The sequence below is a fragment of the Talpa occidentalis genome, unplaced genomic scaffold (genome assembly GCF_014898055.3).
Source record: "Talpa occidentalis isolate TD23 unplaced genomic scaffold, MPIMG_talOcc4v2.1 talOcc4.3, whole genome shotgun sequence".
In the NCBI taxonomy this organism is placed as follows: Eukaryota; Metazoa; Chordata; class Mammalia; order Eulipotyphla; family Talpidae; genus Talpa; species Talpa occidentalis.
Window position 1 is genome coordinate 63,616,089 of NW_023603184.1, and position 16,690 is coordinate 63,632,778.

Genomic DNA, 16,690 nt, shown 5'->3' on the forward strand with positions numbered 1-16,690 from the left:
CTGTCAGGCAGCCATCAGGCCCCCCACTCTGAGCTGAGAAGAGAGGGCCACAGAGAAAAGCCGTGCCTTCTGCTCTTCCAGCTGCCCCCACTCAGCAGACTTCTTCCAGGCTCTTTCTTGCCTTCTCAGTCTGAAGAAGACTCAAGTCACAGTGAGGAGACAGGGAGGGCCATCTCAAAATAGGGGGGCGTTAAGGCCAGGATGCAGGGAGCTGGTACAGTGAGCCAGGGATGGGGCAGGACAGGGAGAGGCCAGGTTCCCCCCTTCAGAGTGGCAGGTTCCCTGCACCTCTGAGACCTGAGGCCCTCCCAGCCTGACTGTATTCAGCAGCCCACGCTGGCTCCACAGGGAACCATAAAGAAACCAGCAAGGTAAGCCCTTCAGCCAGGTGGGCTGAAGGTGGGTCAGGCTTCCAAAAGACCTGCTCAAACTGGGAAACTCCAATCTGGACCCAAAGAGGGTCCAAAGAGGGTCTGGCCACGCGGCGACGAGGCACTGAGACAGCCGTCATGGTGTATGTGGTTTCTCACAGGAAAGCGGCTGTCCTAGGCACCCTCAGGCTAGAACTCACGGAACATAAACTAAGGTGCTGATTTAACAAGCTCACTACCCTGGTTTCTCCTGGGGCCGGAAGGCTATTGCACACAGCAAAACAGGTGCCTGCCAGTCTCCACCACTGTCCCATAAAACACAGCCCCTGCCCAGAGCCCACTCCCCTGTGGTGGTGTGGACAGAAGCAGCCTGATTCTCAGCAAGTGTGAGCGCCCTGACCTCCGGCCCAGCAAGAGCTGACCAGGCAGCTGAGAATCTCACAGTCTGTTGAGCCCAATCCTGGGATGTGCATCAGCCTTACAGATGCCAGTGCTGTCCCTTTGTTAATGCAAAAAGCACAAGAGAAATGAAAGACATTGCAAGGAAACATTGATCCTCATCACCCCTCCCTAAAAATCCTCAATAAAGTACAAATCTCAAGACTCCACTCTATAGGAATTTTCATTCAGTAGGTGCTCACTGTGGCCTGGGAGTCTGCATATTAACAAGCTTCTCCATCCAGGAGACCCAGGAACCCTGCACCGAGATACTTGAGGCCTTATTCTCAGATTTACCTCTATCTCTCACTTCCACTGTTGACATACATTATTTCTTTGTTGTCTAAGTGCATCTCAGGAGAAGAAATGAGAACTTCTAATTCATAGAGGGACCTGGTGGTTAAAGACTTACTGATACACTCCCCACACAACTGAAATTCACATATAACTTTAGACTCCCCCAGCCTTAACTACTCTAAGTACCAAAAACATAAACAGTGAATTAAAACATATTTTGTATGTTATCTGTGTTCTATGCTATCTAACAAAGTAAGCTAGAGGATAGAGCATTATTAAGAAAATCATAAGGAGAAAAAATACATATTTACATATTTATTGAAAAAAATCCACTTATAAGTGGACCCAAGCAGTTCAAACTCCTGTTGTGCCAGAGTCAACTACATATATGTAGGTAGCACAACTATACAAACCACACCTCCCACAGTCACACGTCACAGGAAGAGGAAAGCAAACTGCCATCTCCTGTGTGTACTACATCATCTACTACATCTTCTGTAGATGAAGACATCTGAATTACACTCCAACGCTTTATCCTCTTCCAACTCTTGATCCGTATGTCTGAAAACACCTGAGTAACCGCTGAGTCTGATTTCTTCTCTCCCTGCATGAACAGGCAATGCAGCACACCTTCAGCACACCTTCAGCTGTAAGAACACCAGAGACATCCCCTCACCTTGATCTCCACAGACAGCAAGAATCAGCACTAAATACACTGTCACTGCCTGGACACACGATGTATCGCACAGCTCAACCCACCGCTGTCGGTGGAAACATCTGAGTGATGTGCCTTCAACCTGCCATCAGATCACACTGACCTCAATTTTTGGAGAAGTCAAATCAAAACTTTACCCTTATTCTTTGAGATACAAGACATATTTATGTGACAGCCCTGCCCTCCACTTGTCCACGGCCTTCAGGAAAGTGAAAAGGCCACCCCAGGCCAAATGCTTCCCCACCCCTGTCTATGTCCCCAAGTCCGTGATCACCCTGCAACCACATCCCAAAGGGCCCTGAGCACTAGGAGTAGCTGTGGAGAATGACTGGCAAGGAAGAGAAAGACCTCTCACTATACTCCCTGTGGAAGCAAAGGCCATGATGAAACCCCCACACTTTATTCAGAATCTGGTCCTCCCCCCATGCCTGCCATTTGATTCCTACAGAGGGTTGCAAAAGGCAGGGTATGCTGGCTCCCAGGATTCTGAACCCAAAGGCTCTGAGAGATTAGCATTTTTTAAGCCCTCCCCTCTACAGAGAGGCAAAGCTACGTACAGGGTCACCCAGCTCCTGAGTGACTAGCCTCACTCTCCCTGAGGAGAACCCCATGGGGTTGGGGTGATTTCTTTTCCGGAGAAAAAGAGCCTGAGAAAGTCATAACTATAAGAAAGTCTTTCTAGGAATAATGGGCAGGGCTGGAGGTCGGGGAGAAGGTCTTCCTCTCAACTTTCTGCACCATTGCCACCTCAGCGGTAGGTATCAATGACTTGCTCTTCACATGGTCTTAACTAGCAAATGACAAAGATGGGACAAGGAGCATCAGAACCCCTTGACCCTTTTCCACTGGGTTCATTCATACTCATCCTTCAAGGCTAGTTCAAAAAAGCTCCATCAGCCCCATAGGATATGGCACCTGGACGGTCATATTGGAGTTATTTAAATGCATGCGTGTCCTCCTCTAGACTGAACTTGGTCAGACTTCTGTCCCCTCCTCGGCCCCTTTCTTAAGCCACTGCTTGGCGGACTGTAGACTCTCAAAGAATCAACAAATTAAGAGCTATTTTCTGGCCATCAAAGTCTGCCTACACAGCAAATACTTGCATACTAATCTCCCAGGTTTAAAAATATGGACTTTTTTTTTTCTAACTCCCCACATAATGAATGAGTTTAAATATTAGAAGTTGAAATTATTAAGTAAATCATTTCACCTGCAAAGCTTCTATTTGCATAACATTAATTCATGATGGCAGCTAAAACAAATTCATCACATTCTGTATATTAGAAGCTGATTTATGTAGGAATTGAAAAAAATCATGAGCGCAAAATTATGTTGATATGATGTACATGCTCAATGGAGAAAGATTTTTCTCTTTCCTTCTTCTCCTTTTTTTTTTTTTTTAAATCATCTGAACAACTGAATTATGGTGAGAAGGAAAAGGATTTGAGGAGAAGAAGGAGGCCAAGGACTGGCATCTCGCAAAATGAATAATGCCACGGCCTCACGTGTGTGGCAGGCTCCCGACGCGGGTGCACACACACTCTCCAGTTATTAATGTCAAGTATGCCAAAGATACGCTGGAAAATCATTACCATTCATCGCCACTAACCGCCATTAAATTTCAATCAATTCAACTTAGCACAAGTGTACTTGAGCGGCCCTTACAGTTCCTTATAAATGTGGCTCAAAAGTCGGGCTGACTTATTGCATTGTCCGCCGCACAAAGACGCACTGCTAAGCATCTGCTTGGAACCGGGACGGATGCTCTTTTAACATCCTAAGCATTCAAAGATCTTTCTTTTTCTGAGCACTGAGAGCTCTGGAATCCCTTACAGGTCAAAAGAAACGGGGGTGGAGGGTGCTATCTGGAGCGGGCATCCTTCCTACCCTGCCTTTGCGGTGGGGACAGGGCAAAAGGAGCCCCCCGTGGCAGCAGTCATAGTCAGTCTGAAAGATGGAAAAGTTCCCGACGCCCCCAAAAGTTTGGCAGCGTGGCCTGCGCCTCTCCTAGCTCTGGTGAACAGCTCCTGATTCTGGCTGCAAGTGCAGCCCAAGCTGGAGTCCCCTCCCCAGGGAGGCAGGGAGGGGGGCCTGGGCGTGGAGGGCGCCTGGCAGCTGCACGGCAGGAGCATCTTCTGGAAAAGGCGGCCCTGGCGGAGGGCGCAGGGGGTGCCCGAGGCTCCCTGCTCTTGGCTGCCTGGAGGCGGCGGGGCCCTCGCGGGCCTCCCCCTGGCTGGCTCTCTTCCCGACTCGCCACGAGCAGGGTCCAGCCTGTGGCGGGCGGCCCGAACAATGTGGCCATTGTTCGTTCCCGACACAGACTCGGTCCCCGAGGCCTGGGCGTGCTGCCTCCAGGAGAACTCCAGGAGGGGAGGCTGGTGGGTGCAAGGAAAGACAGCCTGGTAGAGGAAGCAGAATGGGGAGATGCTGGAGGAAAGGAAAGAGCAACCGTCGCAGAGGGGAGGGCTAGGGAGAAGGGAGCGGGGAGAGAGAGGCAGAAGAGAAGGAGACAAAGAGAGAGAAGCATCGAGAGCCAAGAGTAAGAGGAGACAGGCCTGGGTGCAACAGAGCTGTACCCCCAAGGCCAGGCAGCGTCTGGAAAGAGCAAGAGGTAGCCCTGTTTCAGAGACGCAAGCCAGCGGCTCCAAACTCAGCGCCGAGTCAGCAGAGCTTAATCACACTAGGGGCTTTGCTTAATTACAGGTTTGGGAGCTGGGAACGAGGAAGAGAGATACTTAACTGTGTCCCTGGTAAAGGCTCAGTCACTCCGATGGTTTGCAAGGTTAGGGGGGACACATATCCCCCTCATCCCCCATCTCCACGACCACCACCCCCAAGCCCACTGAGCCAGGGTCCTGGAGCACCGGCTGGGGTCTGTGGGGTGGCGGGCTCCCGCCGACCTGGAGCAGCCATTGTGGGGGACCCTTTAATGTTCACTGGGGACAGGGGTCTCCAGCTGGGCCTGTAGTGGTCAGTCTGGAGGCCACAAGCCTAGGGAGGCCCCGCCTCAGCCCAAGCAGTCCACCAGCCCTTCCTCCTCAGAGCTCACTCTCGGGAGGCCAGGGGCCCTGGCCCAAAGGGGGGAAATCAATCCCGTGCTAATGAATAAAAAGTCCCCTTTATGTCACTGCTGTTTTTGGTTCATTAAATTTTCCACAGATTTGCAGAGAAGAAAACATAATCAATAAACCTTGACAAAAGTGAACGTGTGAAAAAGGCCAGAGAATGGAAAAGCAAGATAAAAGTGATATCCGATCACAGATTTCAGAGGCAGATGACGTGCTGGGGGCTGCTGAAGAATCTCAATGGACCATCACCCTTTTGGGCCTTCCTTCCCTTTGCTGAAACTCTTCATTCAAGACAATAGCAAATGCACTAAAACTTTTTTCTTATGCTAATGCATGAAACCCGGCACTCACAGTTAAAACACACTTCCCAGCAACCTGAGTTTTCTTAAACAACACACATGCACACACACAAAACCACATTAACTTACTTGATTTAAACCAAACTCTAAAACACAGTTTAATTCCTATGTCCTCTCTGGTCACATTTTAAATGAGCTCTTCCCTCTCCCCCCTGTTTGCATGTTTTTTTAAGAAACCAGAATCGGGACACAAGCAGGATTACCAAGGATGCTTTTGTTGATGAAGGAATTGAGGAAAAATAAGGTACTAAACGCGCAGTAAGTCTGCTGCTACCACCGGTCTACTTGCCCAGGGTTTACAAACAAGCTTTGTAGGTTAAGGACGTTTTTCTCATCCTAGGAATATAAAAACAAAGGTCAATGATCAGTGCTTTGTTTTTCTTCAGAGTCCTTTATAGTCCAACAAACACTCAAATTAATTTTAGAGGAAATATTAATATTGAGTCTGGTATCTTGTGTTTATTTAAAAACCCTAAAGCTGTTGCTCTTTACCAAAAGACACTGCCAAACGGCAGTGCATCCAGGAACCTTTCCCAACTGTGTTAAACAAGCCCCAGGAAACAATTACAGATCGGCTTTCCTCCCCCTGGTCTGTGGAAGGCAGTGAGCCTTGTTCACCAAAGTTGCTGCATATTCTCGTAGCTGCTACAATCACCTATTCTGCCTCTCTGAATTTTCAGGAATCGGAGAATACAGTTTCTCTCTTTGGCATTCTTCACGTGTTTCATTTGTCCATGCCGCTGACACTTACTGAAAAGAAGAAAGGGGGGAACTGCTTCCCCGGGGTTCCTTTTCAAAGGGCCCTGGCCCAGCAGGAGCAGCTGCAGCTGTCCACAGCTAGGTCCTTCTGGCCGGGCTGTCCCTCATGCACCAGCATACAGGCCTTGGCACAGGTAGGAGACCCTCCCACAACGTCAAGAAGCAAGGCTGGTTCACCACACCTCCCTCAAGCAAGTGTGTCCTGAGCGTCATTTAGATAAAAGGAAGCCCTGCTCCACACACACTTTCCACAGGCAGAGGCAGACTGCCCTGCCCCTAGAGTACACAAGGATGTAGGCCTCGGGTTTGGAGCTTTCAAATGCCATTTAGATGTGTAAGGGTCACACAGGCTTTGAAAGCGCACAAGACAAACTCCTGGTCTCTTAATTTCAAGGGAATTGCTGGCGAGGGTAGAAAAAGTTTCTCCGCCACCCACCCCCTGGCGACCGACACCCCTCCCATGGCAGAGGGTGTTTATTAGGCAAATATCCAATTTTGTCTGCCTGCCTGCTGAATCCCCTGGTTTGCTAATCCAGCCCCAGGGTCTGCACTGTGTACAGGGCACTTGTAGGAGTACAAAAAGCATGAAGTATTTGTGTATTTTTCAGTCTGCAGTGCAAACAAACCAGCTACAGTACACAGCCCCCGAGACCCCCGAAGTCAGGCCATGAGCCGCTGACCAGCGGCACTGTGGCCCCCTCTTCCGAGCAGGCCACTCAAAGGGTTTCCTCTCTGCTCAATGCTCTGCCCACAAGTGGGCTAAAGCGGCCCTGAGAGTGGAGAGGCACTCCATCAGAGGCCGCCCCTCCTGGGCCTCTTCCAACTGCAGGACACTTCAAGGTGAGCCAAGTCAAGAGTTCCCTCTGAGGCCACCGCCAGGGTCAGTGTGAACTGGGGAACAGCCTGCCAGGCTGTGTTGAAGGGACCTAACCCTGTTCATATTCCCCTCAGAACAATTCCCACGGAGGATAAAAACGCCTCTAACAGTCTCATTTTGTTCCTCCGTGCCCCAAGCCTTGGCTGGAGAGTGTTCTTACTCTCGTTCTCTCCAAGTGACTTTGACAACAGAACTGCCAGTCTCTCCTTCACAACCCAGGTCAAGGAGGGCCGGCTTCCTCTGGGAGCCCTCTCCCGAGCAGGAGGACGCCTGACCTCAGTGGGATTCCCCCCGCATTTGTGTACATCCCTCCAGAATCACTAACTAACCTCATAAAATCAGCATATGCCGAAAAACTGAAGGGAAATACAAAACCACCCAAAATGTTACAAAATTAACTGTGAAACTCATCAGACAAGTGACAACTTTCCATGTTTAACTTGGAGTGGATTTTAAATCTGGAAGAACAGTTCCACAATTTCCCGTAACCCTCTGCCGTGGGTGGGAGAAGCGGCAAGCCTTGGAAAACGAAAGCAAGAAAGATGATGAGGAAAAAGGAGCAAGGAGGTCAGAGGCGCAAGGAGGAGGGAGGCCCTGGAAGGAACACATCTGCAGGGTCTCCATTCTAGAATTACTGTCCAGGGCATACCAGAAGCTGGGAAAAGCCTACACAACACCAGAACTCACCTCCCCTAGGGAGACCCACCCAAGTAGCCACACTAAGAATTTCCTCCCTACAGAGCAACTGCAAAGCTGCCCCCAGACACAGGGAAACCCCGGGATAGCAACTCCCAGCCGAGGTAAGGAAAAGGGCATGGAGGGGGCTTGTAGGTGAGGTGGCTAGAACAAATAGATCTCCTCGGGGAGGCGTGTGACAGGCCTGCCTATTCGGCCGCTTTCCACCGCTGTATATTTTGGATTTCACAGTTTATTTACTTTACTTTTTGGCACCGAGCCCCCTGAGCATGCCAATACAATATTTGTTTAAACACTATTTTATGCCGCTTGCGAGGGAAACGTTTACTTTCAAATTCTCCAACATCCCCCAGAGCCTCGTCTGCAAACAGCATATGAGCGTTTTACAACTGCTCCCTTTATCTGAAGCTGTCGGGATTAAACCTTCACACGCCCGGCGGGGGCGGCGGGGCGGGGGCCCAGGACGCGGCTGCGGCCACCGCGGGGCTGCAAAGTCCGGGCCTGGAGACCGTGCACCCAACGGGCTGGGCGGGTGGGAGAAGCGCAAAAGAGCACCCCAGGGCCCGGGCCCAGACTCCAGGCAAAGGTCTGCCTTTCCAGCCGGGATCCACTCCCTCTGAGAGCCACCTAAAATTTCCACCGAGAGAGGGGAACGGGGTGGGGGGGGGAAGCACCCTGGGGGTGGCCCAGGATCCCCGGGCGCCTCTGCGGCCGGTCACCCGGGGTGAGGCGCGCGGGCTCCGTCTCCAGCTACCCGCGCAGCTAAAGTGGGGTTTCCTCGGATATGACAGACAGCAGTTCCAGCAGGGCCGGGAAGGCAGAGTTGGGTGGACTTCCAGCTCCCCGGCGCGGCGGGCGCGCTCACACTCACACACACCAGCACACGCTCCCTTCCCCCTCCCTCCCCACTCCCCTCCACCCCCGTCCGAGGAAAGCGCTCCCCTCCCTAAACCCTTAATAGGATTGGCGCCCAACTCTCTCCGCGCCTCTCCCCATCCATCACACACAGATCAAGTTGCAGTAGTGGATTTTTCAAATTCCTCAGCAAATATACTTGTTGAGAGATTGCCGCTGGGGGCGGGGGGGGGCAGGGGGAGATGAAGATTGGGGGTGGGGATGAAAGTGAAGGGTGGGGGACCGGAGGACGGGGCGAGGGATTACGCGTGGATCCCTCCGGGAAGTCCAGCGGATCTGGGGCGGAGGGCCGCGAGGAGGAGGAGGCGAGGAGCCAGGAGGGAGCTGGGGGGGGGGGGAGCCCCACGGAGGGGGAGGGGGCCTGACCAGCGGAGGTAGCAGCGAGCAAGAAAGAAAGGCACGGCTCGGGGCCGGGAGCCGAGAGAAGTGCACTCTGAAGTTCCCAAGTGGCGGCCCGAAGCCTCCACTCACCGCACACGCCTTTCAGACACGCACCCGTATCCCGCCTCCGCGCGCCCCCCCGCCTCCAGGTGCCACTCTCTCCACCCCAGAAAACAGCCCCAGGGGCGGGCAAGGTGGAGACGGACCCCGGGCCGGCCCGGCGATGCGCCCGGGACGCGAGAGGCCTTTACAAACCCAGGTGGAAGCAGGGGGTGGGGAGGATGCGCCATCGACCCGAGCCACAAGTTTCCAGCCCCCTGGCTCCCTGCACACGTCCGCGCCCAGCCTGGCCGGGGCCCGAAGCGGGATCGCCCCGCTAGCGCCCGACCCCCCAGCCCGGCGCCCGGCTCCCCGCGCGGAAGGCGTGGGTACCGCGCCAGCCCCTCCGCGCGACGCCGCATCCCCGTCGGCCCGGGCTGGCCGGGCAGAAGACACTTCGCCACGAAAAGCAAGCAAAAGAAGGCCAAGGCAACTTTACCGAGGGAGACAAAAGTTTGCCTCTAGCACGCAGGTGGCCTCGCGGGCGCCGGGCGCGGGCGGCGGGCCCCCATCCCAACTCGGCTGCGCGGGGACCGCCGCGGGCTGCCGTGTGCCGGGCTCGGCCCGGCCGGGGCGGGGCGAGCGCGCAGGGGAGGGCACCCGGCGGCGGCGGGCGGGGGCCGGGCCGGCCCTGCGGCCGCGGACGGGCAGCTCCGGGCGGCTCGGGCGCGCCGCGTGGCCCGCGCTCCTGCCCCGGGTTCTCGCGGCTCCCGCGGCGCCTCCTCGCGCTGCTCCGCGTCCGCCCTCGCCGCCGCCGCGCGCTCCTCCTCGAAGTCTCAATGGTGGGAGTTTGAAAAAAAGTCCGCGGAGCCGTGCTGCCTCGGCTGGCGAGCGCCGGCACTCCCGCTATCCATCAGCGCCGCCTGGACGGCGCAGCGCCCCCGCGCGCCGGGCGCGAGCACCCCAGATGCCGCGCGCCCGCCCGCGCCGCGCGCACGCGGCCGGGGGACCCGGGGGCCGGGGCGGGGAGCGGCCCAGGACTCTGGTCCCCCGCACGCGGGAGAGAAGCACACCTACGAGGGCAGCTCCAGCCGAGAACGAAAGAGCACTTCAGTCTCCAGTACTTTTTTTTTTTTGGAAGACTCTGGGGGGATGGGGGTGGGTGGGGGCCGCTAACTCAAGTCAGATGAGCCGCGGGACTGAGGCGCAGGGACTGCTCTGTTTCCAATCTCTGCAATCGCCCGCCCTCTCCCCCTCCCCAAGCCCCTCCTCCGGGAGATGTCCGGGTCGCAGTCCCGGGGCGGAAGCCTGGGGCGGGAGCAAAAGGAGGGGACCAGCCTCGCCACGCACCCCTTCCCGCGGGCGGCCCGCGCAGGTGCTGGGGTCCCGGCGGCGCCTCCGGCCGCGGCCCGCGCGAGTCGCCATCTGAGCGCGCGTTGCAAGAACGAAGCCGGCCCCTAGGTTTGCTGCCTGTGTGTCTTGTAGGGAGGGTTTTTGTTTTGTTTTGCCTTTTTTAGAGACTCCACTCGCGCTGCCGCGGCCAGATGGAAGCAATCAGAACCCAGCAACCACAGAGGAAGAAAGAAGAAAAAACCTCACTGAATTTTTCGGGCCAGAGTGTGTCTGGGGGAGTGTGTGAAAGAACTTGCTTAAGCAAACTTTGAAGTGACGAACCGGGGGCCTCCAGCTTCAGCACAGCCCAGCAGTGAGCTCCCTGGCTTGGAGATGCTCGCGGGCAGCTGACTAAAGCGCCTCCCACCCCTTGACCACCAGCCTCTCCAGGGTTCAGGGGCCTGACCCACAGAGCTGATTTTCCTTGCTAGCATTTGTGTAGCAGTTACTATGTGACAGGTGACACATTACACGTCCTTTATATTCTTTAGTCTGCAAAACTGCGAGGTAGGTGTTCTTCCCCCATTGTATAGGCAAGAAGACTGAGGCTTAAATAATTTTTCTTGGTCAGAGCACTGACCCGACTTCCATGTATTCCAGTAGGTTGTTCAGTCAGATTCTCCCTACTGAGACTGATGAGAGCATCTCTCCCCACAGCCCCTGTCCCTGCACTTACACCCTGTCTGGCATGCAAACAAAGGAAGGAAAAGCTCAGAGACCCGCTCTACCCTCCCAGGGGTTGTTACCTGCCCAGACCCATTTTACTGAAGGAGTTGTTAGGGGAAAAGGCAGTCCCGAGCAAACTCCACAAATAGGTTTTATGGACTCCACCCCCACTCCAGACCAAAGATATCCAAGACACTAAGAACTACAAACCCCACAATATCATCAGCGTGGAAGGGAGGGTTATTGGAAACTGAGGGTGGAGTTAAGCAGCCAGGTTTCGCATATAACCAGACATGTGGGCCTTGGGGGGCTCTTGGTTTTTCTCCAGCTCTCAGCGTGCTGTTGGGGATTCCAGCTCAGCTGAACTGGTAGGACGCATTCACGAATTTATCGCCCTCTCTTTCCCCTTGAGTTATTCTTTCTTTCATTTCCCCTTCTTTTGTAAATAACCCTTTATTAACCTTTTTGTGTGTGCCTCCAGTTGAATATTATTATAAGTCCTTTTTAAGTGCACGGGTGAGGACCCACAGTCAGGCAACCCATTTCATATCGGGGTTGCCCTGTAACAGAATCTCTTTGTCAGTCTCTATACCATTGACCCTCCTCTAAACTTTATTTTTCACTTTTTAATCAGAGGGAGCATTATGATGCCCATTCCCTGTTGCCTGCCTTGCATTCATTTATATGAAAGAAGCACAGCTCTTCTTGACCTAGAGAAAAAATAGGTAGAACAATTTGATACTAAGTTTGTTTTTCTCAAATAGGCTTTCCAGATTTGGGGGAGAGAGATCTGCAGAATTTTTTTTCTTTAATCAAAATTTGCAGGAGCCTATATATTTATTAAGATGAAGAGAAGTTTGAAAGGGTCTTTTTCTTTAAATATGATCAGATTCACCATTCCTCCGTGCTATTTGTTTAAATTCCTGCTGAGCTTTCAGAACACAGACTCTAAGGAGACAGAAAAAGTAAACTTTCCCTCCCCTCCTTGGCCATATTTTAATGACCCTATTCATATCTACCCTATGAAATGTGGGGGATCATTTCATGTTACTGGAATATTAGCAGTGTCTGTTGATTACTTCATTACAAACTTGTCTCTGTTGGTTTCCTTGTGTTGTTAAGTTTGTGAAGAAGTTTAAACAAATCAACAATTTTGGGGTATTTCCTTTTTCTCTGTTTTTCTTCTGAAAACAGACTTCACTCCTGCTGGAATTCAGGCACTCCCATAACCTTTTGTGGCTTATTTTGGCAAGAAGATGGCTGTGGAGATGAAGACGGAATGTTTTCTGTTTGAGGAGAGGTTGGAGACATGGTGCCTTAATCTCTAGATGGTCAGAAACTGAGATCTGAAAAAAGCAGCAGTGGATTTGGAGCAGGCGCAAACCGGCATAGCAGAGAAAGCCTTCATCTGAATGTGGAACATCAGGGCCTGCTCACAGATCTGGCACTAGATGTGGGTGAGCCCCATCTCATTCACTCAGCAGGCTCCTGTGTCTCAGGTGAGCCTGTGACCTCATGGTGACATCACAGGGTGATGTCACATGGTGACATCACAAAACTGAAGAGGTCCTTCCCCTCCTAAAGCTTAATGTTTCCACAATAACCACAAACAAATACATCATCACAAGCTAGGTGAAGAAAAACTGAAATTCTCTAAGAGCTGGTGATGGGTGATGTGCTGTGGTGGGAGGTCGGGGTGAGGCGCAGGGAGTGCTTTCCTGAGGAAGTGAGGTTGTACTGATATGAAGAAGGAATGAGGATAACAAAAGCAAAAATAGATAAAGGAAACTCCATTACACTAAAATGCCTCTGCACAGCAAAGGAACGACAGTATGAAGGGCATTCTGGAGAATGGAAGAAAGTATTTACATACCATGTATCTGACAAAGGATTCATTTCCAAATATATAAAAGGAACTACCAAAACTCAATAGCAAAAAAACAATGACTGCACTGAAAAATATGCTAAGGGCTTGAATAAACATTTCTTCAAAGAAGACATGGAAATGATCAATACGAATATGAAAAGATGTTCAGCATCGCTAATCATCAGGAAAATGCAATCAAAACTACAGTGAGCTACCACCTCACACCTGTTAGAATGTTTATCCAAAAAAAAAAAAAAAAAAAGATAACAAGTGTTGACAAAGATAGGGAGAACCTTTTACACTGTTGTTGGGAATGTAAGATGTTGTGGCCATGATGGAAAACAGTATGGAGGTACCTCAAAAAATTAAAACTGAAGGGCCTCCCTGGTGGCACAAGGGGCAAAGTCTCAGCACCCTCAAGCTATCAGCAGCCATTGCAGCATGAGTTCCATCCCGTCTTGCCTGCTGCTCCCCTCAGCAGTGGATTCAGTAAATCTGCCTGTTCTGCTCCCCACTCTGTCTCTGGTGAATCCTCTCAGCCCCCCGCACCTCTGCCCTGCACCTCCATTCTTGTATGCATAAATAAATAAAAATAAATCTTTAAAAAAAATTAAAGCTGGAGTTGCCATACAGTCTAGCAATTCCACTTATGGGTATCTATCCAAAAAAGTTGAAATCAGGATCTTGAAGAGATATCTGTACTTCCACATTCATTGTAGTATTATTCACAGTAACCAAAATGTGGAAGGCACCCAAGTGTATATCAACTAACGAATGTTTTTTTAAAAAATGACATCTACAAACAATCAAAAGTATTCAACCTTAAAAAAAAAGGGGGGGCATCCTATATTTGTGCTGATGTAGATGGACCAGGAAGAAATTATGTTGAGTGAAATAAATCAGTCACAAATACTTCATGATTCCTCTGATACAAGGCATGGAAAATAATGAAAGGGATAGAAGTGGATTAATATTAGGTTGTCAGAAAAGTCATGATGCATTTTTGCTTGAAAAACCTAGAAAAAATATGTCATGACTTTCTGACAACCCAATACAATAGTGGTTACAAGAGGATGGAAGGAATGGGGTACCCAAAGTTGTTCAATGGATATAAAGTTACAGTCATCCAAAAGGAGTGAGTTCCAGATCTGTTGTCCAACAGAATGCCTACAGTTAACAATAAGCTATTGTGTACTTAAAAATGGAAGAAAATAGAGCTTATGTTAACTGGCCTTCACACACACACACACATACACACACACTAGTAGGAACACAAAGAAAATTTTGGAGATCATGGATATGTTTATTCCTGGATTGTGGTGATGGTCACACAAGTGGATACATATGTCCAAAATCACCAAATTGTAAACATTAGTTATGTGCAGAAAAGAAGGAATGAAGGAGAATTAGCTGCTAGGAGAAGGGAGAGGAGGCCCTCTTTCTGTAAAAGAGTCTATTCAGCCCCAAAGAGAAGTGGCTTGGCCATGACTGGACAGTATTCCAGTTACTAAGGTTGTGTGACAAATCCTCACAAACTCAAGGGGATGAATGACTATTTCCATGTGCCATGAATTTGCCTTTCAGGGTTTTGGATAAAGAGGAATGGGGACAGCTTGTCTCCTCTTTCACAGTGTCAGGGCTTCTCTTGCAGGACATCAAGGCCTATGCTGGATCCTCTGAAGACTTGCTCACTCACATGCTAATAGACAGTGCTCTTTGCTGGTACAGGGGTGGGGAAGTCTCTGTTCCATCCAACCTCTCTACCCAGGCAAGTTTGAGTGTCCCCAAAGCGTTGTAGTAACTGGGTTCCCTGGATGAACTTAACAGTGGAGAGCCAGGAGAAGCCTCGTTGCCTCTTAGGAAACCTTGGGGATTACAGTGTGTCACTCAACTGCATTTGTCCATTTCGCTGAGACACAGAGTTCTGTCTAGGCTCCAAGGAAGGGAAAATACACTCTACTTCTTAAGGGGAAATGCAAGATTCTGAAGAGCCCCATATGAGGGTAGAGCTGGTGCCGTGGCTATTCTCTGAGCACCATCTGCTGCTAGGGGTTAACTGGAGACACAGGGAGGGCTGGGAACAGGCTCTCAGGTGGCTGGCTAGGTGTGTCATCTTGTAACTTGGCTACAAATCCCAGTAGCAAGCACTCAAGAGCACTACAAGAAGTGAGCCCCGGGGCCTCCCCGGTGGCGCAGCGGTTGAGCGCTGGGTTGCGAAGCTGCCCGCGGCCTCTGCGGCGCCGGTTCGATCCCCGGCTGCTCCCCAGCCACCTGAGGAGGGTCCCACATGGCGCGCAGACCTCTCCTGCCGCCCGCTGCTCCCCTCAGCAGTGTACTTCGGTCCTTCTGCCTGCTCTGCTCCCTACTCTGGCTCTGGTGAATTCTTTCACCCTCCCGCACTTATGAATGTACCATGTATAAACAAAACAAACAAACAAATAAATAAACATGCCTCTATTAAAAAAAAAAAAAAAAAAAAAAAGAAGTGAGCCCCGATCCCTACTCTCAAGGAGTCCATACTCTCAACAAGAGATGCACAAAGTTGACCACAGTTGAAGGACACAAAATGATGAACTAAGTGAGGGGTGGCTTGTGGCTGAGAGGAGCTGGATGTTAAAGCAAACTGCCAGTCTGGGGCCAAGGAGAGTCGGTGAGAATGCCAGGACAAGGTTATCCCTAGAGTGGATTAATCGCAGGTTAATTTGCCCACAACACAGTGTACCTCCACCCACCCCTGCCCCGGCTCTCTGGACCAGGAACATGGTAAGGGCTGAGGTCACTCTGATGACATCAGGCTAGGTCTGTTGTTATGGCACAAATACACTTGGGAGAGCTGACAGAACTTTCTAGGGCCAAACAGGCATATGAAAAAATGTTCAACATCACTTGTCATCAGGGAAATGCAAATCAAAACTACCATGAGATACCATCTTACACCAGTGAGAATGGCACATATTAAAAAAACTAGCAACAACAAATGTTGGCGAGGATGTGGAGAAAAAGGAACTCTTCTGCACTGTTGGTGGGAGTGCAAACTGGTCCAACCACTATGGAGAGCTGTGTGGAGATTTCTTGACCTACTAAACATAGAGCTTCCATATGATCCAGCAATTCCACTCCTAGGTATTTACCCAAAGGACATAGAAACATCAATCCCAAAGAGCACCTGCACCCCTATGTTTATAGCAGCACTATTTACAATAGCTAAGCTTTGGAAACAACGCAAATGCCAAAAAATAGATGACTGGATCAAGGAGATGTGGTCCATATACACCAGGGAATATTACTCAGCAATCAAAAAAGGTAAACACATGCAATTTGCAGCAACATAGATGGAGCTGGAAGGGATCATGCTCAGCGAAATAAGCCAGAAAGAAAAAGAAAAATACCGGATGGTCTCACTCATAGCAGGAATCTAGAAAACTTAAATAAGGGACCAGGAAAAAGAATAACTATAAGAAAGAAAATACCAAAATCAACAAACAACTATGAACCAGAGACACACTAGGGGGGGGTGGGCTGGGAAAGGAGGGATTGGGGTCAAAATCAGGGGGTTGCAATTGTATGGGGAATATAAAAATAACAAAATTTAAAAATTTTTTAAAAAAGAGGTACAAAAAAAGATAATTAAAATGTGATGAAATTATTCTAATATGCTGGACTGACCTATGCATTGATATAAGGATAGCCACTCCCTGCTTGTATCAAATTTAATTTAAATTAATCCCTTCTCTTAGGAGTTTACTGAAAAGCAATGGAAAGATATTGGAGGGGTTCCTCACATCTCCCAGCTTTGCACAAGCCCCGCAGGCATCAATATGTTGCTGGGAGGAGGTTGAAGGTTTGGGTT

General features: G+C 50.6%; 1 protein-coding gene and 1 long non-coding RNA gene across 3 annotated transcripts in view; one reads left to right on the top strand and one right to left on the bottom strand.

The window, feature by feature from the left end:
• The window catches only part of GLI2 (GLI family zinc finger 2), a 236,602-nt gene extending 227,103 nt beyond the window's left edge, over window positions 1-9,499 (bottom strand). The window contains exon 1 of the mRNA XM_054699625.1: window positions 9,415-9,499. The gene's annotated coding sequence lies outside the window, so the exon portion shown is untranslated. The remainder of the gene's footprint in view (window positions 1-9,414) is intronic.
• On the top strand, window positions 7,516-13,414 carry LOC129146620 (uncharacterized). Of its 2 annotated transcripts, none has more exons than XR_008553532.1 (3): window positions 7,516-7,684; window positions 10,433-11,341; window positions 12,168-13,414. It is a non-coding gene; the product is annotated as an uncharacterized LOC129146620 (long non-coding RNA). The 2 variants fall into 2 exon arrangements; XR_008553531.1 differs by lacking the exon at window positions 7,516-7,684 and adding an exon at window positions 9,995-10,035.
• Window positions 13,415-16,690: the final 3,276 nt, after the last annotated feature.